The following is a 26,614-nucleotide window of genomic DNA, read 5'->3' on the forward strand; positions in this document are numbered from 1 at the left end:
ACCCATGGTTAGCAGCCTAGATCTCATCTTTGTGTGAAGGTATATCTGCCTGAGCATCAAATCCATAACTTGGGAGGGTGCTGCTTACCTGGACAGCTATTTAGCATACAATTTCCCATAATTCTCTGCATGTGGCTATCGACGGTTTGGGGCAGAGAGCTGATAGAAATTAGTAAAACAACACCATTATATGTCTTACATTGCCTATCAGAAGCAGTGGAGGAGTAGTTATGCATAAACAGATAACATCTTTTGAAAAGGAATCATGTTCTTTGTAACATGAGGTACTAGGGCAAGTGTGCATGAAATTCACACTAAATTGTTTAGCTTTGCGCAGTGGCAGTATCGTAGCCAATGAGGTTTAACCGAGGCGCGATTATTGCTTATTGAAAACTTTACCCAATACCCCGTCATGTAGACTTGAAATATAGTCGAAATGGCAATTTTTGACAGTCTCTTCGGAGACTGGAGAATATGTAATTAAAAAGTAAGATAGTTTATTTTGCAATGCAATTTACTTGCAGGTTTGTGATCTGTGTCAAGGACAAAATGGTGACTCTATTTGGCTTCAGTTTACTCTTTACGTTCTCTTTTGTTTTCTCAGCTTTTTAAATACAGCAGTGATTTAGGGATTTATTTTCCTTGATGAGTTTTTGTTATTCTTTTATTTCTTCCCCTTTGTTCTCATCTTTGCTCCACGGATTCGCTTGGGTCAGTGATGGGCAGATGACGGGCTTTGTTTCTGCTCTCTGAGGTGACTCGCAGTCCGGCGCAGGGCTGGGCTCTTCCGAGGTCTCATCTCCCATTCAAATGTGCACTAACAGCCCAGAAAGTTTTTTTCTGGGAGCTAAGGCATTTGTTATCAGTAGGAAAATGTGGAGAGGGTTCATACAGATTGTATGGAGTGTTTGAAACAGAACAAGAACTGACAAAGCTCTTGTTTTTGCCGTTTGACATTATGTAAAGTTTATTTCTAATGCTCTTTGTGGCACTGAGTAATTGATGTTACCCAGCTCTATGACAGGGGCGTAGCTTCTGTTGGTGCAGCAGGTGCAGTTGCACTGGCGCCCACAGACCTGCGGGACCCACTGAACCCTGATTATTGCGGTATTTTATATTCCAAACTTCAACAAGGGGGCCTATTTTCTTCCTTGCTCTAGGGCCCATTTTTTCACCTGAGAGCCTTGAAAGACTGCATGGATCCTCTCTGATTTGAATTGGTGACAATGAGGTCAGGCAAAGAGCTCTTGTGTGGCTGCATCAGCCCAACTGGGCTACCAGATCTGGCACATTTGTATGCTGCATGCAGACGGAGACACACAACGTACACACAGCCATATATAGGGCAAGTATAAAAATCTGTATTGTGACGCAGCTGCGGCATAAATGTTGCGGCCCATTTACAATGTGACGCATCTAGGGAGATGTGTCACATTGTAAAGTCCCGCATCATATTATACCTGCGTCAGGTATAATGTATGCAGGGTGGGCGTTCCCACGCTAAAAGCCTTCTAGAACTGACGCACTGAAATCTACAAGATTTCACTACATCACTCTACGCCTTCACTGTGTCAAAATCCCTACGCCTGCACAGACCAGGCATAAGTTATGACTCAGGGCTTTTTGCGTCACTTTCATGAGCATTTCCAGCAATGCGTCACTTTTGTGCCAACAGATGCGTCAGAATTTCTGACGCATCTGTTAATTCTTGCGCCATGGAGCGCTGTATTGTAAATACAGCACATTCATCGTGGCACAAGGACATTCAGCACTGACTCAAGGAAACTTATGCATCCATGCAGTTGTGTCAGGTCCTTGTGAATCTTCCCCTAAAATGTTTTGAAAACCAGGAAACCAGTATATTGTACCTCCTAAAGCTAAAAATGAAATGCAGCAAATGCAACTATGTAGTGCCATGAAATGGCAGACGTGCATTATGGAATATGGAAAAATGTATCTATCATTTATTTTCCTTTAAATTGATTGCCGTTCCTTCTCTAGTAAACATTTGAAGACAGTGGGACCTATGAGGATGCTATTATGAATTTGTGCTTCTTATATTTTCCACAACCCATGGTTAGCAGCCTAGATCTCATCTTTGTGTGAAGGTATATCTGCCTGAGCATCAAATCCATAACTTGGGAGGGTGCTGCTTACCTGGACAGCTATTTAGCATACAATTTCCCATAATTCTCTGCTGCGTGTGGCTATCGACGGTTTGGGGCAGAGAGCTGATAGAAATTAGTAAAACAACACCATTATATGTCTTACATTGCCTATCAGAAGCAGTGGAGGAGTATTTATGCATAAACAGATAACATATTTTGAAAAGGATTCATGTTCTTTGTAACATGAGGTACTAGGGCAAGTGTGCATGAAATTCACACTAAATTGTTTAGCTTTGCGCAGTGGCAGTATCGTAGCCAATGAGGTTTAACCGAGGCGCGATTATTGCTTATTGAAAACTTTACCCAATACCCCGTCATGGAGACTTGAAATATAGTCGAAATGGCAATTTTTGACAGTCTCTTCGGAGACTGGAGAATATGTAATTAAAAAATAAGATAGATTATTTTGCAATGCAATTTACTTGCAGGTTTGTGATCTGTGACAAGGACAAAACGGTGACTCTATTTGGCTTCAGTTTACTCTTTACGTTCTCTTTTGTTTTCTCAGCTTTTTAAATACAGCAGTAATTTAGGGATTTATTTTCCTTGATGAGTTTTCGTTATTCTTTTATTTCTTCCCCTTTGTTCTCATCTTTGCTCCACGGATTCGCTTGGGTCAGTGATGGGCAGAGGACGGGCTTTGTTTCTGCTCTCTGAGGTGACTCGCAGTCCGGCGCAGGGCTGGGCTCTTCCGAGGTCTCATCTCCCATTCAAATGTGCACTAACCGCCCAGAAAGTTTTTTTCTGGGAGCGAAGGCATTTGTTATCAGTAGGAAAATGTGGAGAGGGTTCATACAGATTGTATGGAGTGTTTGAAACAGAACAAGAACTGACAAAGCTCTTGTTTTTGCCGTTTGACATTATGTAAAGTTTATTTCTAATGCTCTTTGTGGCACTGAGTAATTGATGTTACCCAGCTCTATGACAGGGGCGTAGCTTCTGTTGGTGCAGCAGGTACAGTTGCACTGGCGCCCACAGACCTGCGGGACCCACTGAACACTGATTATTGCGGTATTTTATATTCCAAACTTCAACAAGGGGCCTATTTTCTTCCTTGATCTAGGGCCCATTTTTTCACCTGAGAGCCTTGAAAGACTGCATGGATCCTCTCTGATTTGAATTGGTGACAATGAGGTTAGGCAAAGAGCTCTTGTGTGGCTGCATCAGCCCAACTGGGCTACCAGATCTGGCACATTTGTATGCTGCATGCAGACGGAGACACACAACGTACACACAGCCATATATAGGGCAAGTATAAAAATCTGTATTGTGACGCAGCTGCGGCGTAAATGTTGCGGCCCATTTACAATGTGACGCATCTAGGGAGATGTGTCACATTGTAAAGTCCCGCATCACATTATACCTGCGTCAGGTATAATGTATGCAGGGTGGACGTTCCCACGCTAAAAGCCTTCTAGAACTGACGCACTGAAATCTACAAGATTTCACTACATCACTCTACGCCTTCACTGTGTCAAAATCCCTACGCCTGCACAGACCAGGCATAAGTTATGACTCAGGGCTTTTTGCGTCACTTTCATGAGCATTTCCAGCAATGCGACACTTTTGTGCCAACAGATGCGTCAGAATTTCTGACGCATCTGTTAATTCTTGCGCCATGGAGCGCTGTATTGTAAATACAGCACATTCATCGTGGCACAAGGGCATTCAGCACTGACTCAAGGAAACTTATGCATCCATGCAGTTGCGTCAGGTCCTTGTGAATCTTCCCCTAAAATGTTTTGAAAACCAGGAAACCAGTATATTGTACCTCCTAAAGCTAAAAATGAAATGCAGCAAATGCAACTATGTAGTGCCATGAAATGGCAGACGTGCATTATGGAATATGGAAAAATGTATCTATAATTTATTTTCCTTTAAATTGATAGCCGTTCCTTCTCTAGTAAACATTTGAAGACAGTGGGACCTATGAGGATGCTATTATGAATTTGTGCTTCTTATATTTTCCACAACCCATGGTTAGCAGCCTAGATCTCATCTTTGTGTGAAGGTATATCTGCCTGAGCATCAAATCCATAACTTGGGAGGGTGCTGCTTACCTGTACAGCTATTTAGCATACAATTTCCCATAATTCTCTGCATGTGGCTATCGATGGTTTGGGGCAGAGAGCTGATAGAAATTAGTAAAACAACACCATTATATGTCTTACATTGCCTATCAGAAGCAGTGGAGGAGTAGTTATGCATAAACGGATAACATCTTTTGAAAAGGAATCATGTTCTTTGTAACATGAGGTACTAGGGCAAGTGTGCATGAAATTCACACTAAATTGTTTACCTTTGCGCAGTGTCAGTATCGTAGCCAATGAGGTTTAACCGAGGCGCTTATTGAAAATTTTACCCAATACCTCGCCATGGAGACTTGAAATATAGTCGAAATGGCAATTTTTGACAGTCTCTTCGGAGACTGGAGAATATGTAATTAAAAAATAAGATAGTTTATTTTGCAATGCAATTTACTTGCAGGTTTGTGATCTGTGACAAGGACAAAACAGTGACTCTATTTGGCTTCAGTTTACTCTTTATGTTCTCTTTTGTTTTCTCAGCTTTTTAAATACAGCAGTAATTTAGGGATTTATTTTCCTTGATGAGTTTTCGTTATTCTTTTATTTCTTCCCCTTTGTTCTCATCTTTGCTCCACGGATTCGCTTGGGTCAGTGATGGGCAGAGGACGGGCTTTGTTTCTGCTCTCTGAGGTGACTCGCAGTCCGGCGCAGGGCTGGGCTCTTCCGAGGTCTCATCTCCCATTCAAATGTGCACTAACCGCCCAGAAAGTTTTTTTCTGGGAGCGAAGGCATTTGTTATCAGTAGGAAAATGTGGAGAGGGTTCATACAGATTGTATGGAGTGTTTGAAACAGAACAAGAACTGACAAAGCTCTTGTTTTTGCCGTTTGACATTATGTAAAGTTTATTTCTAATGCACTTTGTGGCACTGAGTAATTGATGTTACCCAGCTCTATGACAGGGGCGTAGCTTCTGTTGGTGCAGCAGGTGCAGTTGCACTGGCGCCCACAGACCTGCGGGACCCACTGAACCCTGATTATTGCGGTATTTTATATTCCAAACTTCAACAAGGGGGCCTATTTTCTTCCTTGCTCTAGGGCCCATTTTTTCACCTGAGAGCCTTGAAAGACTGCATGGATCCTCTCTGATTTGAATTGGTGACAATGAGGTCAGGCAAAGAGCTCTTGTGTGGCTGCATCAGCCCAACTGGGCTACCAGATCTGGCACATTTGTATGCTGCATGCAGACGGAGACACACAACGTACACACAGCCATATATAGGGCAAGTATAAAAATCTGTATTGTGACGCAGCTGCGGCATAAATGTTGCGGCCCATTTACAATGTGACGCATCTAGGGAGATGTGTCACATTGTAAAGTCCCGCATCATATTATACCTGCGTCAGGTATAATGTATGCAGGGTGGGCGTTCCCACGCTAAAAGCCTTCTAGAACTGACGCACTGAAATCTACAAGATTTCACTACATCACTCTACGCCTTCACTGTGTCAAAATCCCTACGCCTGCACAGACCAGGCATAAGTTATGACTCAGGGCTTTTTGCGTCACTTTCATGAGCATTTCCAGCAATGCGTCACTTTTGTGCCAACAGATGCGTCAGAAGTTGTGACGCATCTGTTAATTCTTGCGCCATGGAGTGCTGTATTGTAAATACAGCACATTCATCGTGGCACAAGGACATTCAGCACTGAATCAAGGAAACTTATGCATCCATGCAGTTGCGTCAGGTCCTTGTTAATCTTCCCCTAAAATGTTTTGAAAACCAGGAAACCAGTATATTGTACCTCCTAAAGCTAAAAATGAAATGCAGCAAATGCAACTATGTAGTGCCATGAAATGGCAGACGTGCATTATGGAATATGGAAAAATGTATCTATAATTTATTTTCCTTTAAATTGATTGCCGTTCCTTCTCTAGTAAACATTTGAAGACAGTGGGACCTATGAGGATGCTATTATGAATTTGTGCTTCTTATATTTTCCACAACCCATGGTTAGCAGCCTAGATCTCATCTTTGTGTGAAGGTATATCTGCCTGAGCATCAAATCCATAACTTGGGAGGGTGCTGCTTACCTGGACAGCTATTTAGCATACAATTTCCCATAATTCTCTGCTGCGTGTGGCTATCGACGGTTTGGGGCAGAGAGCTGATAGAAATTAGTAAAACAACACCATTATATGTCTTACATTGCCTATCAGAAGCAGTGGAGGAGTATTTATGCATAAACAGATAACATATTTTGAAAAGGATTCATGTTCTTTGTAACATGAGGTACTAGGGCAAGTGTGCATGAAATTCACACTAAATTGTTTAGCTTTGCGCAGTGGCAGTATCGTAGCCAATGAGGTTTAACCGAGGCGCGATTATTGCTTATTGAAAACTTTACCCAATACCCCGTCATGGAGACTTGAAATATAGTCGAAATGGCAATTTTTGACAGTCTCTTCGGAGACTGGAGAATATGTAATTAAAAAATAAGATAGATTATTTTGCAATGCAATTTACTTGCAGGTTTGTGATCTGTGACAAGGACAAAACGGTGACTCTATTTGGCTTCAGTTTACTCTTTACGTTCTCTTTTGTTTTCTCAGCTTTTTAAATACAGCAGTAATTTAGGGATTTATTTTCCTTGATGAGTTTTCGTTATTCTTTTATTTCTTCCCCTTTGTTCTCATCTTTGCTCCACGGATTCGCTTGGGTCAGTGATGGGCAGAGGACGGGCTTTGTTTCTGCTCTCTGAGGTGACTCGCAGTCCGGCGCAGGGCTGGGCTCTTCCGAGGTCTCATCTCCCATTCAAATGTGCACTAACCGCCCAGAAAGTTTTTTTCTGGGAGCGAAGGCATTTGTTATCAGTAGGAAAATGTGGAGAGGGTTCATACAGATTGTATGGAGTGTTTGAAACAGAACAAGAACTGACAAAGCTCTTGTTTTTGCCGTTTGACATTATGTAAAGTTTATTTCTAATGCTCTTTGTGGCACTGAGTAATTGATGTTACCCAGCTCTATGACAGGGGCGTAGCTTCTGTTGGTGCAGCAGGTACAGTTGCACTGGCGCCCACAGACCTGCGGGACCCACTGAACACTGATTATTGCGGTATTTTATATTCCAAACTTCAACAAGGGGCCTATTTTCTTCCTTGATCTAGGGCCCATTTTTTCACCTGAGAGCCTTGAAAGACTGCATGGATCCTCTCTGATTTGAATTGGTGACAATGAGGTCAGGCAAAGAGCTCTTGTGTGGCTGCATCAGCCCAACTGGGCTACCAGATCTGGCACATTTGTATGCTGCATGCAGACGGAGACACACAACGTACACACAGCCATATATAGGGCAAGTATAAAAATCTGTATTGTGACGCAGCTGCGGCATAAATGTTGCGGCCCATTTACAATGTGACGCATCTAGGGAGATGTGTCACATTGTAAAGTCCCGCATCATATTATACCTGCGTCAGGTATAATGTATGCAGGGTGGGCGTTCCCACGCTAAAAGCCTTCTAGAACTGACGCACTGAAATCTACAAGATTTCACTACATCACTCTACGCCTTCACTGTGTCAAAATCCCTACGCCTGCACAGACCAGGCATAAGTTATGACTCAGGGCTTTTTGCGTCACTTTCATGAGCATTTCCAGCAATGCGTCACTTTTGTGCCAACAGATGCGTCAGAAGTTGTGACGCATCTGTTAATTCTTGCGCCATGGAGTGCTGTATTGTAAATACAGCACATTCATCGTGGCACAAGGACATTCAGCACTGAATCAAGGAAACTTATGCATCCATGCAGTTGCGTCAGGTCCTTGTTAATCTTCCCCTAAAATGTTTTGAAAACCAGGAAACCAGTATATTGTACCTCCTAAAGCTAAAAATGAAATGCAGCAAATGCAACTATGTAGTGCCATGAAATGGCAGACGTGCATTATGGAATATGGAAAAATGTATCTATAATTTATTTTCCTTTAAATTGATTGCCGTTCCTTCTCTAGTAAACATTTGAAGACAGTGGGACCTATGAGGATGCTATTATGAATTTGTGCTTCTTATATTTTCCACAACCCATGGTTAGCAGCCTAGATCTCATCTTTGTGTGAAGGTATATCTGCCTGAGCATCAAATCCATAACTTGGGAGGGTGCTGCTTACCTGGACAGCTATTTAGCATACAATTTCCCATAATTCTCTGCGTGTGGCTATCGACGGTTTGGGGCAGAGAGCTGATAGAAATTAGTAAAACAACACCATTATATGTCTTACATTGCCTATCAGAAGCAGTGGAGGAGTAGTTATGCATAAACAGATAACATCTTTTGAAAAGGAATCATCAGCCTGATTCATGTACGGGCCGTTTTGCGTGGCCCTAATAGCGAATCATAGCGACTCGCTATTGAGGACACGCAAAACGGCATTCATGTAGGAATTGCTAAATAAATAGCGATTCCTACATGTTCTCTATTTGCGAGTAGAAATTTCCTACTCGCAAAAAAAGGAATAACTCCCCATTCATTCCTATGGGCCAAAAGGCCCATAGGAATGAATGGGGAGTATCCCTTATTTGCGAGTAGCAATTTACTACTCGCAAATAAGACAGCGATTTTAAGGGTGCCAGGGGTGTCCAAAGGACACCCTGTAGCACCCCTAAAATGCACATTTGAACAGGTGTTGCGCACACACATGTCCAAAGGACATGTGTGTGTGCAACATGCAACTTAGAAAAATGCTTTTAAAAGCATTTTTCTGAGTTTTTGCTATTTACCGAGAGGTCTGACCTCTCGGTAAATAGTGGCCCAAATTAGCAAAATCGCAATTTTTGAAAGTGTCATGAATAGCATTTAAGGAATCTCTAATAGAGATTCCTTAAATGCTAATCCTCGCATATTAGCTAATTCTTCATTAGCGATTTTTGCATTTGGGATTATGAATCCCAAATGCCAAAATTGCACTCACAAAAGGCAAGATTCTGAGAATCTTGCCCTTTGCAAGTGCAATTTAGCTTAATGAATCAGGCTGCATGTTCTTTGTAACATGAGGTACTAGGGCAAGTGTGCATGAAATTCCCACTAAATTGTTTAGCTTTGTGCAGTGGCAGTATCGTAGCCAATGAGGTTTAACCGAGGCGTGATTATTGCTTATTGAAAACTTTACCCAATACCCCGTCATGGAGACTTGAAATATAGTCGAAATGGCAATTTTTGATAGTCTCTTCGGAGACTGGGGAATATGTAATTAAAAAATAAGATAGTTTACTTTGCAATGCAATTTACTTGCAGGTTTGTGATCTGTGACAAGGACAAAACGGTGACTCTATTTGGCTTCAGTTTACTCTTTACGTTCTCTTTTGTTTTCTCAGCTTTTTAAATACAGCAGTAATTTAGGGATTTATTTTCCTTGATGAGTTTTCGTTATTCTTTTATTTCTTCCCCTTTGTTCTCATCTTTGCTCCACGGATTCGCTTGGGTCAGTGATGGGCAGAGGACGGGCTTTGTTTCTGCTCTCTGAGGTGACTCGCAGTCCGGCGCAGGGCTGGGCTCTTCCGAGGTCTCATCTCCCATTCAAATGTGCACTAACCGCCCAGAAAGTTTTTTTCTGGGAGCGAAGGCATTTGTTATCAGTAGGAAAATGTGGAGAGGGTTCATACAGATTGTATGGAGTGTTTGAAACAGAACAAGAACTGACAAAGCTCTTGTTTTTGCCATTTGACATTATGTAAAGTTTATTTCTAATGCTCTTTGTGGCACTGAGTAATTGATGTTACCCAGCTCTATGACAGGGGCGTAGCTTCTGTTGGTGCAGCAGGTGCAGTTGCACTGGCGCCCACAGACCTGCGGGACCCACTGAACCCTGATTATTGCGGTATTTTATATTCTAAACTTCAACAAGGGGGCCTATTTTCTTCCTTGCTCTAGGGCCCATTTTTTCACCTGAGAGCCTTGAAAGACTGCATGGATCCTCTCTGATTTGAATTGGTGACAATGAGGTCAGGCAAAGAGCTCTTGTGTGGCTGCATCAGCCCAACTGGGCTACCAGATCTGGCACATTTGTATGCTGCATGCAGACGGAGACACACAACGTACACACAGCCATATATAGGGCAAGTATAAAAATCTGTATTGTGACGCAGCTGCGGCGTAAATGTTGCGGCCCATTTACAATGTGACGCATCTAGGGAGATGTGTCACATTGTAAAGTCCCGCATCACATTATACCTGCGTCAGGTATAATGTATGCAGGGTGGGCGTTCCCACGCTAAAAGCCTTCTAGAACTGACGCACTGAAATCTACAAGATTTCACTACATCACTCTACGCCTTCACTGTGTCAAAATCCCTACGCCTGCACAGACCAGGCATAAGTTATGACTCAGGGCTTTTTGCGTCACTTTCATGAGCATTTCCAGCAATGCGTCACTTTTGTGCCAACAGATGCGTCAGAAGTTCTGACGCATCTGTTAATTCTTGCGCCATGGAGCGCTGTATTGTAAATACAGCACATTCATCGTGGCACAAGGACATTCAGCACTGACTCAAGGAAACTTATGCATCCATGCAGTTGCGTCAGGTCCTTGTGAATCTTCCCCTAAAATGTTTTGAAAACCAGGAAACCAGTATATTGTACCTCCTAAAGCTAAAAATGAAATTCAGCAAATGCAACTATGTAGTGCCATGAAATGGCAGACGTGCATTATGGAATATGGAAAAATTTATCTATAATTTATTTTCCTTTAAATTGATTGCCGTTCCTTCTCTAGTAAACATTTGAAGACAGTGGGACCTATGAGGATGCTATTATGAATTTGTGCTTCTTATATTTTCCACAACCCATGGTTAGCAGCCTAGATCTCATCTTTGTGTGAAGGTATATCTGCCTGAGCATCAAATCCATAACTTGGGAGGGTGCTGCTTACCTGTACAGCTATTTAGCATACAATTTCCCATAATTCTCTGCGTGTGGCTATCGACGGTTTGGGGCAGAGAGCTGATAGAAATTAGTAAAACAACACCATTATATGTCTTACATTGCCTATCAGAAGCAGTGGAGGAGTAGTTATGCATAAACAGATAACATCTTTTGAAAAGGAATCATGTTCTTTGTAACATGAGGTACTAGGGCAAGTGTGCATGAAATTCACACTAAATTGTTTAGCTTTGCGCAGTGGCAGTATCGTAGCCAATGAGGTTTAACCGAGGCACGATTATTGCTTATTGAAAACTTTACCCAATACCCCGTCATGGAGACTTGAAATATAGTCAAAAAAGCAATTTTTGACAGTCTCATCGGAGACTGGAGAATATGTAATTAAAAAATAAGATAGTTTATTTTGCAGTGCAGATTTCTTGCAGATTTGTGATCTGTGACAAGGACAAAACGGTGACCATATTTGGCTTCAGTTTACTCTTTACGTTTTTTGTTTTCTCAGCTTTTTAAATACAGCAGTAATATAGGGATTTATTTTCCTTGATGAGTTTTCGTAATTCTTTTATTTCTTCCTCTTTGTTCTCATCTTTGCTCCACAGATTCGCTTGGGTCAGTGATGGGCAGAGGACGGGCTTTGTTTCTGCTCTCTGAGGTGACTCGCAGTCCGGCGCAGGGCTGGGCTCTTCCGAGGTCTCATCTACCATTCAAATGTGCACTAACCGCCCAGAAAGTTTTTTTCTGGGAGCGAAGGCATTTGTTATCAGTAGGAAAATGTGGAGAGGGTTCATACAGATTGTATGGAGTGTTTGAAACAGAACAAGAACTGACAAAGCTCTTGTTTTTGCCGTTTGACATTATGTAAAGTTTATTTCTAATGCTCTTTGTGGCACTGAGTAATTGATGTTACCCAGCTCTATGACAGGGGCGTAGCTTCTGTTGGTGCAGCAGGTGCAGTTGCACTGGCGCCCACAGACCTGCGGAACCCACTGAACGCTGATTATTGCGGTATTTTATATTCCAAACTTCAACAAGGGGGCCTATTTACTTCCTTGCTCTAGGGCCCATTTTTTCACCTGAGAGCCTTGAAAGACTGCATGGATCCTCCCTGATTTGAATCGGTGACAATGAGGTCAGGCAAAGAGCTCTTGCATGGCTGCATCAGCCCAACTGGGCTACCAGATCTGGCACATTTGTATGCTGCATGCAGACGGAGACACACAACGTACACACAGCCTTATATAGGGCAAGTATAAAAATCTGTATTGTGACGCAGCTGCGGCGTAAATGTTGCGGCCCATTTACAATGTGACGCATCTAGGGAGATGTGTCACATTGTAAAGTCCCGCATCACATTATACCTGCGTCAGGTATAATGTATGCAGGGTGGGCGTTCCCACGCTAAAAGCCTTCTAGAACTGACGCACTGTAATCTACAAGATTTCACTACATCACTCTACGCCTTCACTGTGTCAAAATCCCTACGCCTGCACAGACCAGGCATAAGTTATGACTCAGGGCTTTTTGCGTCAATTTCATGAGCATTTCCAGCAATGCATCACTTTTGTGCCAACAGATGCGTCAGAATTTCTGACGCATCTGTTAATCCTTGCGCCATGAAGCGCTGTATTGTAAATACAGCACATTCATCGTGGCACAAGGACATTCAGCACTGACTCAAGGAAACTTATGCATCCATGCAGTTGCGTCAGGTCCTTGTGAATCTTCCCCTAAAATGTTTTGAAAACCAGGAAACCAGTATATTGTACCTCCTAAAGCTAAAAATGAAATGCAGCAAATGCAACTATGTAGTGCCATGAAATGGCAGACGTGCATTATGGAATATGGAAAAATGTATCTATAATTTATTTTCCTTTAAATTGATTGCCGTTCCTTCTCTAGTAAACATTTGAAGACAGTGGGACCTATGAGAATGCTATTATGAATGTGTGCTTCTTATATTTTCCACAACCCATGGTTAGCAGCCTAGATATCATCTTTGTGTGAAGGTATATCTGCCTGAGCATCAAATCCATAACTTGGGAGGGTGCTGCTTACCTGTACAGCTATTTAGCATACAATTTCCCATAATTCGCTGTGTGTGGCTCTCGACGGTTTGAGGCAGAGAGCTGATAGAAATTAGTAAAACAACACCATTATATGTCTTATATTGCCTATCAGAAGCAGTGGAGGAGTAGTTATGCATAAACAGATAACATCTTTTGAAAAAGAATCATGTTCTTTGTAACATGAGGTACTAGGGCAAGTGTGCATGAAATTCACACTAAATTGTTTAGCTTTGCGCAGTGGCAGTATCGTAGCCAATGAGGTTTAAACGAGGCGTGATTATTGCTTATTAAAAACTTTACCCAATACCCCGTCATGGAGACTTGAAATATAGTCGAAATGGCAATTTTTGACAGTCTCTTCGGAGACTGGAGAATATGTTATTAAAAAATAAGATAGTTTATTTTGCAATGCAATTTACTTGCAGGTTTGTGATCTGTGACAAGGACAAAACGGTGACCATATTTGGCTTCAGTTTACTCTTTACGTTTTTATTTTTCTCAGCTTTTTAAATACAGCAGTAATATAGGGATTTATTTTCCTTGATGAGTTTTCGTAATTCTTTTATTTCTTCCTCTTTGTTCTCATCTTTGCTCCACAGATTCGCTTGGGTCAGTGATGGGCAGAGGACGGGCTTTGTTTCTGCTCTCTGAGGTGACTCGCAGTCCGGCGCAGGGCTGGGCTCTTCCGAGGTCTCATCTACCATTCAAATGTGCACTAACTGCCCAGAAAGTGTTTTTCTGGGAGCGAAGGCATTTGTTATCAGTAGGAAAATGTGGAGAGGGTTCATACAGATTGTATGGAGTGTTTGAAACAGAACAAGAACTGACAAAGCTCTTGTTTTTGCCGTTTGACATTATGTAAAGTTTATTTCTAATGCTCTTTGTTGCACTGAGTAATTGATGTTACCCAGCTCTATGACAGGGGCGTAGCTTCTGTTGGTGCAGCAGGTGCAGTTGCACTGGCGCCCACAGACCTGCGGGACCCACTGAACGCTGATTATTGCGGTATTTTATATTCCAAACTTCAACAAGGGGGCCTATTTACTTCCTTGCTCTAGGGCCCATTTTTTCACCTGAGAGCCATGAAAGACTGCATGGATCCTCCCTGATTTGAATCGGTGACAATGAGGTCAGGCAAAGAGCTCTTGCATGGCTGCATCAGCCCAACTGGGCTACCAGATCTGGCACATTTGTATGCTGCATGCAGACGGAGACACACAACGTACACACAGCCTTATATAGGGCAAGTATAAAAATCTGTATTGTGACGCAGCTGCGGCGTAAATGTTGCGGCCCATTTACAATCTGACGCATCTAGGGAGATGTGTCACATTGTAAAGTCCCGCATCACATTATACCTGCGTCAGGTATAATGTATGCAGGGTGGGCGTTCCCACGCTAAAAGCCTTCTAGAACTGACGCACTGAAATCTACAAGATTTCACTACATCAGTCTACGCCTTCACTGTGTCAAAATCCCTACGCCTGCACAGACCAGGCATAAGTTATGACTCAGGGCTTTTTGCGTCAATTTCATGAGCATTTCCAGCAATGCATCACTTTTGTGCCAACAGATGCGTCAGAATTTCTGACGCATCTGTTAATCCTTGCGCCATGAAGCGCTGTATTGTAAATACAGCACATTCATCGTGGCACAAGGACATTCAGCACTGACTCAAGGAAACTTATGCATCCATGCAGTTGCGTCAGGTCCTTGTGAATCTTCCCCTAAAATGTTTTGAAAACCAGGAAACCAGTATATTGTACCTCCTAAAGCTAAAAATGAAATGCAGCAAATGCAACTATGTAGTGCCATGAAATGGCAGACGTGCATTATGGAATATGGAAAAATGTATCTATAATTTATTTTCCTTTAAATTGATTGCCGTTCCTTCTCTAGTAAACATTTGAAGACAGTGGGACCTATGAGAATGCTATTATGAATGTGTGCTTCTTATATTTTCCACAACCCATGGTTAGCAGCCTAGATCTCATCTTTGTGTGAAGGTATATCTGCCTGAGCATCAAATCCATAACTTGGGAGGGTGCTGCTTACCTGTACAGCTATTTAGCATACAATTTCCCATAATTCGCTGTGTGTGGCTATCGACGGTTTGAGGCAGAGAGCTGATAGAAATTAGTAAAACAACACCATTATATGTCTTACATTGCCTACCAGAAGCAGTGGAGGAGTAGTTATGCATAAACAGATTACATCTTTTGAAAAGGAATCATGTTCTTTGTAACATGAGGTACTAGGGCAAGTGTGCATGAAATTCACACTAAATTGTTTAGCTTTGCGCAGTGGCAGTATCGTAGCCAATGAGGATTAACCGAGGCGCAATTATTGCTTATTGAAAACTTTACCCAATACCCCGTCATGGAGACTTGAAATATAGTCGAAATGGCAATTTTTGACAGTCTCTTTGGAGAATATGTAATTAAAAAATAAGATAGTTTATTTTGCAATGCAATTTACTTGCAGGTTTGTGATCTGTGACAAGGACAAAACGGTGACTCTATTTGGCTTCAATTTACTCTATACGTTTTCTTTTGTTTTCTCAGCTTTTTAAATACAGCAGTAATTTAGGGATTTATTTTCCTTGATGAGTTTTCGTTATTCTTTTATTTCTTCCCCTTTGTTCTCATCTTTGCTTCACGGATTCGCTTGGGTCAGTGATGGGCAGAGGACGGGCTTTGTTTCTGCTCTCTGAGGTGACTCGCAGTCCGGCGCAGGGCTGGGCTCTTCCGAGGTCTCATCTCCCATTCAAATGTGCACTAACCGCCCAGAAAGTTTTTTTCTGGGAGCGAAGGCATTTGTTATCAGTAGGAAAATGTGGAGAGGGTTCATACAGATTGTATGGAGTGTTTGAAACAGAACAAGAACTGATAAAGCTCTTGTTTTTGCCGTTTGACATTATGTAAAGTTTATTTCTAATGCTCTTTGTGGCACTGAGTAATTGATGTTACCCAGCTCTATGACAGGGGCATAGCTTCTGTTGGTGCAGCAGGTGCAGTTGCACTGGCGCCCACAGACCTGCGGGACCCACTGAACGCTGATTATTGCGGTATTTTATATTCCAAACTTCAACAAGGGGGCCTATTTACTTCCTTGCTCTAGGGCCCATTTTTTCACCTGAGAGCCTTGAAAGACTGCATGGATCCTCCCTGATTTGAATCGGTGACAATGAGGTCAGGCAAAGAGCTCTTGCGTGGCTGCATCAGCCCAACTGGGCTACCAGATCTGGCACATTTGTATGCTGCATGCAGACGGAGACACACAACGTACACACAGCCTTATATAGGGCAAGTATAAAAATCTGTATTGTGACGCAGCTGCGGCGTAAATGTTGCGGCCCATTTACAATGTGACGCATCTAGGGAGATGTGTCACATTGTAAAGTCCCGCATCACATTATACCTGCGTCAGGTATAATGTATGCAGGGTGGGCGTTCCCACGCTAAAAGCCTTCTAGAACTGACGCACTGAAATCTACAAGATTTCACTACATCACTCTACGCCTTCACTGTGTCAAAATCCCTACGCCTGCACAAACCAGGCATAAGTTATGACTCAGGGCTTTTTGCGTCACTTTCAGGAGCATTTCCAGCAATGCATCACTTTTGTGCCAACAGATGCGTCAGAATTTCTGACGCATCTGTTAATTCTTGCGCCATGGAGCGCTGTATTGTAAATACAGCACATTCATCGTGGCACAAGGACATTCAGCACTGACTCAAGGAAACTTATGCATCCATGCAGTTGCGTCAGGTCCTTGTGAATCTTCCCCTAAAATGTTTTGAAAACCAGGAAACCAGTATATTGTACCTCCTAAAGCTAAAAATGAAATGCAGCAAATGCAACTATGTAGTGCCATGAAATGGCAGACGTGCATTATGGAATATGGAAAAATGTATCTATAATTTATTTTCCTTTAAATTGATTGCCGTTCCTTCTCTAGTAAACATTTGAAGACAGTGGGACCTATGAGGATGCTATTATGAATTTGTGCTTCTTATATTTTCCACAACCCATGGTTAGCAGCCTAGATCTCATCTTTGTGTGAAGGTATATCTGCCTGAGCATCAAATCCATAACTTGGGAGGGTGCTGCTTACCTGGACAGCTATTTAGCATACAATTTCCCATAATTCTCTGCGTGTGGCTATCGACGGTTTGGGGCAGAGAGCTGATAGAAATTAGTAAAACAACACCATTATATGTCTTACATTGCCTACCAGAAGCAGTGGAGGAGTAGTTATGCATAAACAGATTACATCTTTTGAAAAGGAATCATGTTCTTTGTAACATGAGGTACTAGGGCAAGTGTGCATGAAATTCAAACTAAATTGTTTAGCATTGCGCAGTGGCAGTATCGTAGCCAATGAGTTTTAACCGAGGTGCGATTATTGCTTATTGAAAACTTTACCCAATACCCCGTCATGGAGACTTGAAATATAGTCGAAATGGCAATTTTTTACAGTCTCTTCGGAGACTGGAGAATATGTAATTAAAAAAATAAGATAGTTTATTTTGCAATGCAATTTACTTGCAGGTTTGTGATCTGTGACAAGGACAAAACGGTGACTCTATTTGGCTTCAGTTTACTCTTTACGTTCTCTTTTGTTTTCTCAGCTTTTTAAATACAGCAGTAATTTAGGGATTTATTTTCCTTGATGAGTTTTCGTTATTCTTTTATTTCTTCCCCTTTGTTCTCATCTTTGCTCCACGGATTCGCTTGGGTCAGTGATGGGCAGAGGACGGGCTTTGTTTCTGCTCTCTGAGGTGACTCGCAGTCTGGCGCAGGGCTGGGCTCTTCCGAGGTCTCATCTCCCATTCAAATGTGCACTAACCGCCCAGAAAGTTTTTTTCTGGGAGCGAAGGCATTTGTTATCAGTAGGAAAATGTGGAGAGGGTTCATACAGATTGTATGGAGTGTTTGAAACAGAACAAGAACTGACAAAGCTCTTGTTTTTGCCGTTTGACATTATGTAAAGTTTATTTCTAATGCTCTTTGTGGCACTGAGTAATTGATGTTACCCAGCTCTATGACAGGGGCGTAGCTTCTGTTGGTGCAGCAGGTGCAGTTGCACTGGCGCCCACAGACCTGCGGGACCCACTGAACGCTGATTATTGCGGTATTTTATATTCCAAACTTCAACAAGGGGGCCTATTTACTTCCTTGCTCTAGGGCCCATTTTTTCACCTGAGAGCCTTGAAAGACTGCATGGATCCTCCCTGATTTGAATCGGTGACAATGAGGTCAGGCAAAGAGCTCTTGCGTGGCTGCATCAGCCCAACTGGGCTACCAGATCTGGCACATTTGTATGCTGCATGCAGACGGAGACACACAACGTACACACAGCCTTATATAGGGAAATATAAAAATCTGTATTGTGACGCAGCTGCGGCGTAAATGTTGCGGCCCATTTACAATGTGACGCATCTAGGGAGATGTGTCACATTGTAAAGTCCCGCATCACATTATACCTGCGTCAGGTATAATGTATGCAGGGTGGGCGTTCCCACGCTAAAAGCCTTCTAGAACTGACGCACTGAAATCTACAAGATTTCACTACATCACTCTACGCCTTCACTGTGTCAAAATCCCTACGCCTGCACAGACCAGGCATAAGTTATGACTCAGGGCTTTTTGCGTCACTTTCATGAGCATTTCCAGCAATGCGTCACTTTTGTGCCAACAGATGCGTCAGAATTTCTGACGCATCTGTTAATCCTTGCGCCATGGAGCGCTGTATTGTAAATACAGCACATTCATCGTGGCACAAGGACATTCAGCACTGACTCAAGGAAACTTATGCATCCATGCAGTTGCGTCAGGTCCTTGTGAATCTTCCCCTAAAATGTTTTGAAAACCAGGAAACCAGTATATTGTACCTCCTAAAGCTAAAAATGAAATTCAGCAAATGCAACTATGTAGTGCCGAAATGGCAGACGTGCATTATGGAATATGGAAAAATGTATCTATAATTTATTTTCCTTTAAATTGATTGCCGTTTCTTCTCTAGTAAACATTTGAAGACAGTGGGACCTATGAGAATGCTATTATGAATGTGTGCTTCTTATATTTTCCACAACCCATGGTTAGCAGCCTAGATCTCATCTTTGTGTGAAGGTATATCTGCCTGAGCATCAAATCCATAACTTGGGAGGGTGCTGCTTACCTGTACAGCTATTTAGCATACAATTTCCCATAATTCGCTGTGTGTGGCTATCGACGGTTTGAGGCAGAGAGCTGATCGAAATTAGTAAAACAACACCATTATATGTCTTATATTGCCTATCAGAAGCAGTGGAGGAGTAGTTATGCATAAACAGATAACATCTTTTGAAAAGGAATCATGTTCTTTGTAACATGAGGTACTAGGGCAAGTGTGCATGAAATTCACACTAAATTGTTTAGCTTTGCGCAGTGGCAGTATCGTAGCCAATGAGGTTTAAACGAGGCGTGATTATTGCTTATTAAAAACTTTACCCAATACCCCGTCATGGAGACTTGAAATATAGTCGAAATGGCAATTTTTGACAGTCTCTTCGGAGACTGGAGAATATGTTATTAAAAAATAAGATAGTTCATTTTGCAATGCAATTTTCTTGCAGATTTGTGATCTGTGACAAGGATAAAACGGTGACCATATTTGGCTTCAGTTTACTCTTTACGTTCCCTTTTGTTTTCTCAGCTTTTTAAATACAGCAGTAATATAGGGATTTATTTTCCTTGATGAGTTTTCGTAATTCTTTTATTTCTTCCTCTTTGTTCTCATCTTTGCTCCACAGATTCGCTTGGGTCAGTGATGGGCAGAGGACGGGCTTTGTTTCTGCTCTCTGAGGTGACTCGCAGTCCGGCGCAGGGCTGGGCTCTTCCGAGGTCTCATCTACCATTCAAATGTGCACTAACCGCCCAGAATTTTTTTTTCTGGGAGCGAAGGCATTTGTTATCAGTAGGAAAATGTGGAGAGGGTTCATACAGATTGTATGGAGTGTTTGAAACAGAACAAGAACTGACAAAGCTCTTGTTTTTGCCGTTTGACATTATGTAAAGTTTATTTCTAATGCTCTTTGTGGCACTGAGTAATTGATGTTACCCAGCTCTATGACAGGGGCGTAGCTTCTGTTGGTGCAGCAGGTGCAGTTGCACTGGCGCCCACAGACCTGCGGGACCCACTGAACCCTGATTATTGCGGTATTTTATATTCCAAACTTCAACAAGGGGGCCTATTTTCTTCCTTGCTCTAGGGCCCATTTTTTCACCTGAGAGCCTTGAAAGACTGCATGGATCCTCTCTGATTTGAATTGGTGACAATGAGGTCAGGCAAAGAGCTCTTGTGTGGCTGCATCAGCCCAACTGGGCTACCAGATCTGGCACATTTGTATGCTGCATGCAGACGGAGACACACAACGTACACACAGCCATATATAGGGCAAGTATAAAAATCTGTATTGTGACGCAGCTGCGGCATAAATGTTGCGGCCCATTTACAATGTGACGCATCTAGGGAGATGTGTCACATTATAAAGTCCCGCATCACATTATACCTGCGTCAGGTATAATGTATGCAGGGTGGGCGTTCCCACGCTAAAAGCCTTCTAGAACTGACGCACTGAAATCTACAAGATTTCACTACATCACTCTACGCCTTCACTGTGTCAAAATCCCTACGCCTGCACAGACCAGGCATAAGTTATGACTCAGGGCTTTTTGCGTCACTTTCATGAGCATTTCCAGCAATGCGTCACTTTTGTGCCAACAGATGCGTCAGAATTTCTGACGCATCTGTTAATTCTTGCGCCATGGAGCGCTGTATTGTAAATACAGCACATTCATCCTGGCACAAGGACATTCAGCACTGACTCAAGGAAACTTATGCATCCATGCAGTTGCGTCAGGTCCTTGTGAATCTTCCCCTAAAATGTTTTGAAAACCAGGAAACCAGTATATTGTACCTCCTAAAGCTAAAAATGAAATGCAGCAAATGCAACTATGTAGTGCCATGAAATGGCAGACGTGCATTATGGAATATGGAAAAATGTATCTATAATTTATTTTCCTTTAAATTGATTGCCGTTCCTTCTCTAGTAAACATTTGAAGACAGTGGGACCTATGAGGATGCTATTATGAATTTGTGCTTCTTATATTTTCCACAACCCATGGTTAGCAGCCTAGATCTCATCTTTGTGTGAAGGTATATCTGCCTGAGCATCAAATCCATAACTTGGGAGGGTGCTGCTTACCTGGACAGCTATTTAGCATACAATTTCCCATAATTCTCTGCGTGTGGCTATCGACGGTTTGGGGCAGAGAGCTGATAGAAATTAGTAAAACAACACCATTATATGTCTTACATTGCCTACCAGAAGCAGTGGAGGAGTAGTTATGCATAAACAGATTACATCTTTTGAAAAGGAATCATGTTCTTTGTAACATGAGGTACTAGGGCAAGTGTGCATGAAATTCACACTAAATTGTTTAGCTTTGCGCAGTGGCAGTATCGTAGCCAATGAGGATTAACCGAGCCGCAATTATTGCTTATTGAAAACTTTAACCAATACCCCGTCATGGAGACTTGAAATATAGTCGAAATGGCAATTTTTGACAGTCTCTTCGGAGACTGGAGAATATGTAATTAAAAAATAAGATAGTTTATTTTGCAATGCAATTTACTTGCAGGTTTGTGATCTGTGACAAGGACAAAACGGTGACTCTATTTGGCTTCAATTTACTCTATACGTTTTCTTTTGTTTTCTCAGCTTTTTAAATACAGCAGTAATTTAGGGATTTATTTTCCTTGATGAGTTTTCGTTATTCTTTTATTTCTTCCCCATTGTTCTCATCTTTGCTTCACGGATTCGCTTGGGTCAGTGATGGGCAGAGGACGGGCTTTGTTTCTGCTCTCTGAGGTGACTCGCAGTCCGGCGCAGGGCTGGGCTCTTCCGAGGTCTCATCTCCCATTCAAATGTGCACTAACCGCCCAGAAAGTTTTTTTCTGGGAGCGAAGGCATTTGTTATCAGTAGGAAAATGTGGAGAGGGTTCATACAGATTGTATGGAGTGTTTGAAACAGAACAAGAACTGATAAAGCTCTTGTTTTTGCCGTTTGACATTATGTAAAGTTTATTTCTAATGCTCTTTGTGGCACTGAGTAATTGATGTTACCCAGCTCTATGACAGGGGCATAGCTTCTGTTGGTGCAGCAGGTGCAGTTGCACTGGCGCCCACAGACCTGCGGGACCCACTGAACGCTGATTATTGCGGTATTTTATATTCCAAACTTCAACAAGGGGGCCTATTTACTTCCTTGCTCTAGGGCCCATTTTTTCACCTGAGAGCCTTGAAAGACTGCATGGATCCTCTCTGATTTGAATTGGTGACAATGAGGTCAGGCAAAGAGCTCTTGCATGGCTGCATCAGCCCAACTGGGCTACCAGATCTGGCACATTTGTATGCTGCATGCAGACGGAGACACACAACGTACACACAGCCTTATATAGGGCAAGTATAAAAATCTGTATTGTGACGCAGCTGCGGCGTAAATGTTGCGGCCCATTTACAATGTGACGCATCTAGGGAGATGTGTCACATTGTAAAGTCCCGCATCACATTATACCTGCGTCAGGTATAATGTATGCAGGGTGGGCGTTCCCACGCTAAAAGCCTTCTAGAACTGACGCACTGAAATCTACAAGATTTCACTACATCACTCTACGCCTTCACTGTGTCAAAATCCCTACACCTGCACAGACCAGGCATAAGTTATGACTCAGGGCTTTTTGCGTCACTTTCATGAGCATTTCCAGCAATGCATCACTTTTGTGCCAACAGATGCGTCAGAATTTCTGACGCATCTGTTAATTCTTGCGCCATGGAGCGCTGTATTGTAAATACAGCACATTCATCGTGGCACAAGGACATTCAGCACTGACTCAAGGAAACTTATGCATCCATGCAGTTGCGTCAGGTCCTTGTGAATCTTCCCCTAAAATGTTTTGAAAACCAGGAAACCAGTATATTGTACCTCCTAAAGCTAAAAATGAAATGCAGCAAATGCAACTATGTAGTGCCATGAAATGGCAGACGTGCATTATGGAATATGGAAAAATGTATCTATAATTTATTTTCCTTTAAATTGATTGCCGTTCCTTCTCTAGTAAACATTTGAAGACAGTGGGACCTATGAGGATGCTATTATGAATTTGTGCTTCTTATATTTTCCACAACCCATGGTTAGCAGCCTAGATCTCATCTTTGTGTGAAGGTATATCTGCCTGAGCATCAAATCCATAACTTGGGAGGGTGCTGCTTACCTGGACAGCTATTTAGCATACAATTTCCCATAATTCTCTGCGTGTGGCTATCGACGGTTTGGGGCAGAGAGCTGATAGAAATTAGTAAAACAACACCATTATATGTCTTACATTGCCTACCAGAAGCAGTGGAGGAGTAGTTATGCATAAACAGATTACATCTTTTGAAAAGGAATCATGTTCTTTGTAACATGAGGTACTAGGGCAAGTGTGCATGAAATTCAAACTAAATTGTTTAGCATTGCGCAGTGGCAGTATCGTAGCCAATGAGTTTTAACCGAGGTGCGATTATTGCTTATTGAAAACTTTACCCAATACCCCGTCATGGAGACTTGAAATATAGTCGAAATGGCAATTTTTTACAGTCTCTTCGGAGACTGGAGAATATGTAATTAAAAAAATAAGATAGTTTATTTTGCAATGCAATTTACTTGCAGGTTTGTGATCTGTGACAAGGACAAAACGGTGACTCTATTTGGCTTCAGTTTACTCTTTACGTTCTCTTTTGTTTTCTCAGCTTTTTAAATACAGCAGTAATTTAGGGATTTATTTTCCTTGATGAGTTTTCGTTATTCTTTTATTTCTTCCCCTTTGTTCTCATCTTTGCTCCACGGATTCGCTTGGGTCAGTGATGGGCAGAGGACGGGCTTTGTTTCTGCTCTCTGAGGTGACTCGCAGTCTGGCGCAGGGCTGGGCTCTTCCGAGGTCTCATCTCCCATTCAAATGTGCACTAACCGCCCAGAAAGTTTTTTTCTGGGAGCGAAGGCATTTGTTATCAGTAGGAAAATGTGGAGAGGGTTCATACAGATTGTATGGAGTGTTTGAAACAGAACAAGAACTGACAAAGCTCTTGTTTTTGCCGTTTGACATTATGTAAAGTTTATTTCTAATGCTCTTTGTGGCACTGAGTAATTGATGTTACCCAGCTCTATGACAGGGGCGTAGCTTCTGTTGGTGCAGCAGGTGCAGTTGCACTGGCGCCCACAGACCTGCGGGACCCACTGAACCCTGATTATTGCGCTATTTTATATTCCAAACTTCAACAAGGGGGCCTATTTTCTTCCTTGCTCTAGGGCCCATTTTTTCACCTGAGAGCCTTGAAAGACTGCATGGATCCTCTCTGATTTGAATTGGTGACAATGAGGTCAGGCAAAGAGCTCTTGTGTGGCTGCATCAGCCCAACTGGGCTACCAGATCTGGCACATTTGTATGCTGCATGCAGACGGAGACACACAACGTACACACAGCCATATATAGGGCAAGTATAAAAATCTGTATTGTGACGCAGCTGCGGCATAAATGTTGCGGCCCATTTACAATGTGACGCATCTAGGGAGATGTGTCACATTGTAAAGTCCCGCATCATATTATACCTGCGTCAGGTATAATGTATGCAGGGTGGGCGTTCCCACGCTAAAAGCCTTCTAGAACTGACGCACTGAAATCTACAAGATTTCACTACATCACTCTACGCCTTCACTGTGTCAAAATCCCTACGCCTGCACAGACCAGGCATAAGTTATGACTCAGGGCTTTTTGCGTCACTTTCATGAGCATTTCCAGCAATGCGTCACTTTTGTGCCAACAGATGCGTCAGAATTTCTGACGCATCTGTCAATCCTTGCGCCATGGAGCGCTGTATTGTAAATACAGCACATTCATCGTGGCACGAGGACATTCAGCACTGACTCAAGGAAACTTCTGCATCCATGCAGTTGCGTCAGGTCCTTGTGAATCTTCCCCTAAAATGTTTTGAAAACCAGGAAACCAGTATATTGTACCTCCTAAAGCTAAAAATGAAATGCAGCAAATGCAACTATGTAGTGCCATGAAATGGCAGACGTGCATTATGGAATATGGAAAAATTTATCTATAATTTATTTTCCTTTAAATTGATTGCCGTTCCTTCTCTAGTAAAGATTTGAAGACAGTGGGACCTATGAGGATGCTATTATGAATTTGTGCTTCTTATATTTTCCACAACCCATGGTTAGCAGCCTAGATCTCATCTTTGTGTGAAAGTATATCTGCCTGAGCATCAAATCCATAACTTGGGAGGGTGCTGCTTACCTGGACAGCTATTTAGCATACAATTTCCCATAATTCTCTGCGTGTGGCTATCGACGGTTTGGGGCAGAGAGCTGATAGAAATTAGTAAAACAACACCAGTATATGTCTTACATTGCCTATCAGAAGCAGTGGAGGAGTAGTTATGCATAAACAGATAACATCTTTTGAAGAGGAATCATGTTCTTTGTAACATGAGGTACTAGGGCAAGTGTGCATGAAATACACACTATGTTGATTAGCTTTGCGCAGTGGCAGTATCGTAGCCAATGAGGTTTAACCGAGGCGTGATTATTGCTTATTGAAAACTTTACCCAATACCCCGTCATGGAGACTTGAAATATAGTCGAAATGGCAATTTTTGACAGTCTCTTCGGAGACTGGAGAATATGTAATTAAAAAATAAGATAGTTTATTTTGCAATGCAATTTACTTGCAGATTTGTGATCTGTGACAAGGACAAAACGGTGATTCTATTTGGCTTCAGTTTATTCTTTATGTTCTCTTTTGTTTTCTCAGCTTTTTAATTACAGCAGTAATTTAGGGATTTATTTTCCTTGATGAGTTTTCGTAATTCTTTTATTTCTTCCTCTTTGTTCTCATCTTTGCTCTACAGATTCGCTTGGGTCAGTGATGGGCAGAGGACGGGCTTTGTTTCTGCTCTCTGAGGTGACTCGCAGTCCGGCACAGGGCTGGGCTCTTCCGAGGTCTCATCTCCCATTCAAATGTGCACTAACCGCCCATGAAAGTTTTTTTCTGAGAGCGAAGGCGTTTGTTATCAGTAGGAAAATGTGGAGAGGGTTCATACAGATTGTATGGAGTGTTTGAAACAGAACAAGAACTGACAAAGCTCTTGTTTTTGTCGTTTGACATTATGTAAAGTTTATTTCTAATGCTCTTTGTGGCACTGAGTAATTGATGTTACCCAGCTCTATGACAGGGGCGTAGCTTCTGTTGGTGGAGCAGGTGCAGTTGCACTGGCGCCCACAGACCTGAGGGACCCATTGAACCCTGATTATTGCGGTATTTTAT

At 42.3% G+C, this 26,614-nt stretch overlaps 12 non-coding genes and 1 pseudogene across 12 annotated transcripts; all 13 read left to right on the forward strand.

The window, feature by feature from the left end:
• Positions 1-325: 325 nt before the first annotated feature.
• On the forward strand, positions 326-465 carry LOC144793574 (U4 spliceosomal RNA). The gene has a single exon (XR_013603060.1). It is a non-coding gene; the product is annotated as a U4 spliceosomal RNA (small nuclear RNA).
• Positions 466-2,397: 1,932 nt separating this feature from the next.
• On the forward strand, positions 2,398-2,537 carry LOC144793658 (U4 spliceosomal RNA). Its single transcript, XR_013603136.1, has one exon. It is a non-coding gene; the product is annotated as a U4 spliceosomal RNA (small nuclear RNA).
• Positions 2,538-4,465: 1,928 nt separating this feature from the next.
• Positions 4,466-4,596, forward strand: LOC144793180 (U4 spliceosomal RNA; annotated as a pseudogene).
• A 1,932-nt stretch (positions 4,597-6,528) lies between these two features.
• LOC144793659 (U4 spliceosomal RNA) lies at positions 6,529-6,668 on the forward strand. Its single transcript, XR_013603137.1, has one exon. It is a non-coding gene; the product is annotated as a U4 spliceosomal RNA (small nuclear RNA).
• A 2,616-nt stretch (positions 6,669-9,284) lies between these two features.
• LOC144793756 (U4 spliceosomal RNA) lies at positions 9,285-9,424 on the forward strand. Its single transcript, XR_013603225.1, has one exon. It is a non-coding gene; the product is annotated as a U4 spliceosomal RNA (small nuclear RNA).
• Positions 9,425-11,353: 1,929 nt separating this feature from the next.
• LOC144793935 (U4 spliceosomal RNA) lies at positions 11,354-11,493 on the forward strand. Its single transcript, XR_013603383.1, has one exon. It is a non-coding gene; the product is annotated as a U4 spliceosomal RNA (small nuclear RNA).
• A 1,926-nt stretch (positions 11,494-13,419) lies between these two features.
• Positions 13,420-13,559, forward strand: LOC144793083 (U4 spliceosomal RNA). The gene has a single exon (XR_013602750.1). It is a non-coding gene; the product is annotated as a U4 spliceosomal RNA (small nuclear RNA).
• Positions 13,560-15,485: 1,926 nt separating this feature from the next.
• LOC144793955 (U4 spliceosomal RNA) lies at positions 15,486-15,625 on the forward strand. Its single transcript, XR_013603401.1, has one exon. It is a non-coding gene; the product is annotated as a U4 spliceosomal RNA (small nuclear RNA).
• Positions 15,626-17,547: 1,922 nt separating this feature from the next.
• LOC144793099 (U4 spliceosomal RNA) lies at positions 17,548-17,687 on the forward strand. The gene has a single exon (XR_013602764.1). It is a non-coding gene; the product is annotated as a U4 spliceosomal RNA (small nuclear RNA).
• Positions 17,688-19,614: 1,927 nt separating this feature from the next.
• LOC144793084 (U4 spliceosomal RNA) lies at positions 19,615-19,754 on the forward strand. Its single transcript, XR_013602751.1, has one exon. It is a non-coding gene; the product is annotated as a U4 spliceosomal RNA (small nuclear RNA).
• Positions 19,755-21,683: 1,929 nt separating this feature from the next.
• Positions 21,684-21,823, forward strand: LOC144793094 (U4 spliceosomal RNA). Its single transcript, XR_013602759.1, has one exon. It is a non-coding gene; the product is annotated as a U4 spliceosomal RNA (small nuclear RNA).
• A 1,929-nt stretch (positions 21,824-23,752) lies between these two features.
• LOC144793101 (U4 spliceosomal RNA) lies at positions 23,753-23,892 on the forward strand. Its single transcript, XR_013602765.1, has one exon. It is a non-coding gene; the product is annotated as a U4 spliceosomal RNA (small nuclear RNA).
• Positions 23,893-25,822: 1,930 nt separating this feature from the next.
• On the forward strand, positions 25,823-25,962 carry LOC144793752 (U4 spliceosomal RNA). Its single transcript, XR_013603222.1, has one exon. It is a non-coding gene; the product is annotated as a U4 spliceosomal RNA (small nuclear RNA).
• Positions 25,963-26,614: the final 652 nt, after the last annotated feature.

The sequence above is a fragment of the Lissotriton helveticus genome, chromosome 11, assembly GCF_964261635.1.
Source record: "Lissotriton helveticus chromosome 11, aLisHel1.1, whole genome shotgun sequence".
Classification (NCBI taxonomy): domain Eukaryota; kingdom Metazoa; phylum Chordata; class Amphibia; order Caudata; family Salamandridae; genus Lissotriton; species Lissotriton helveticus.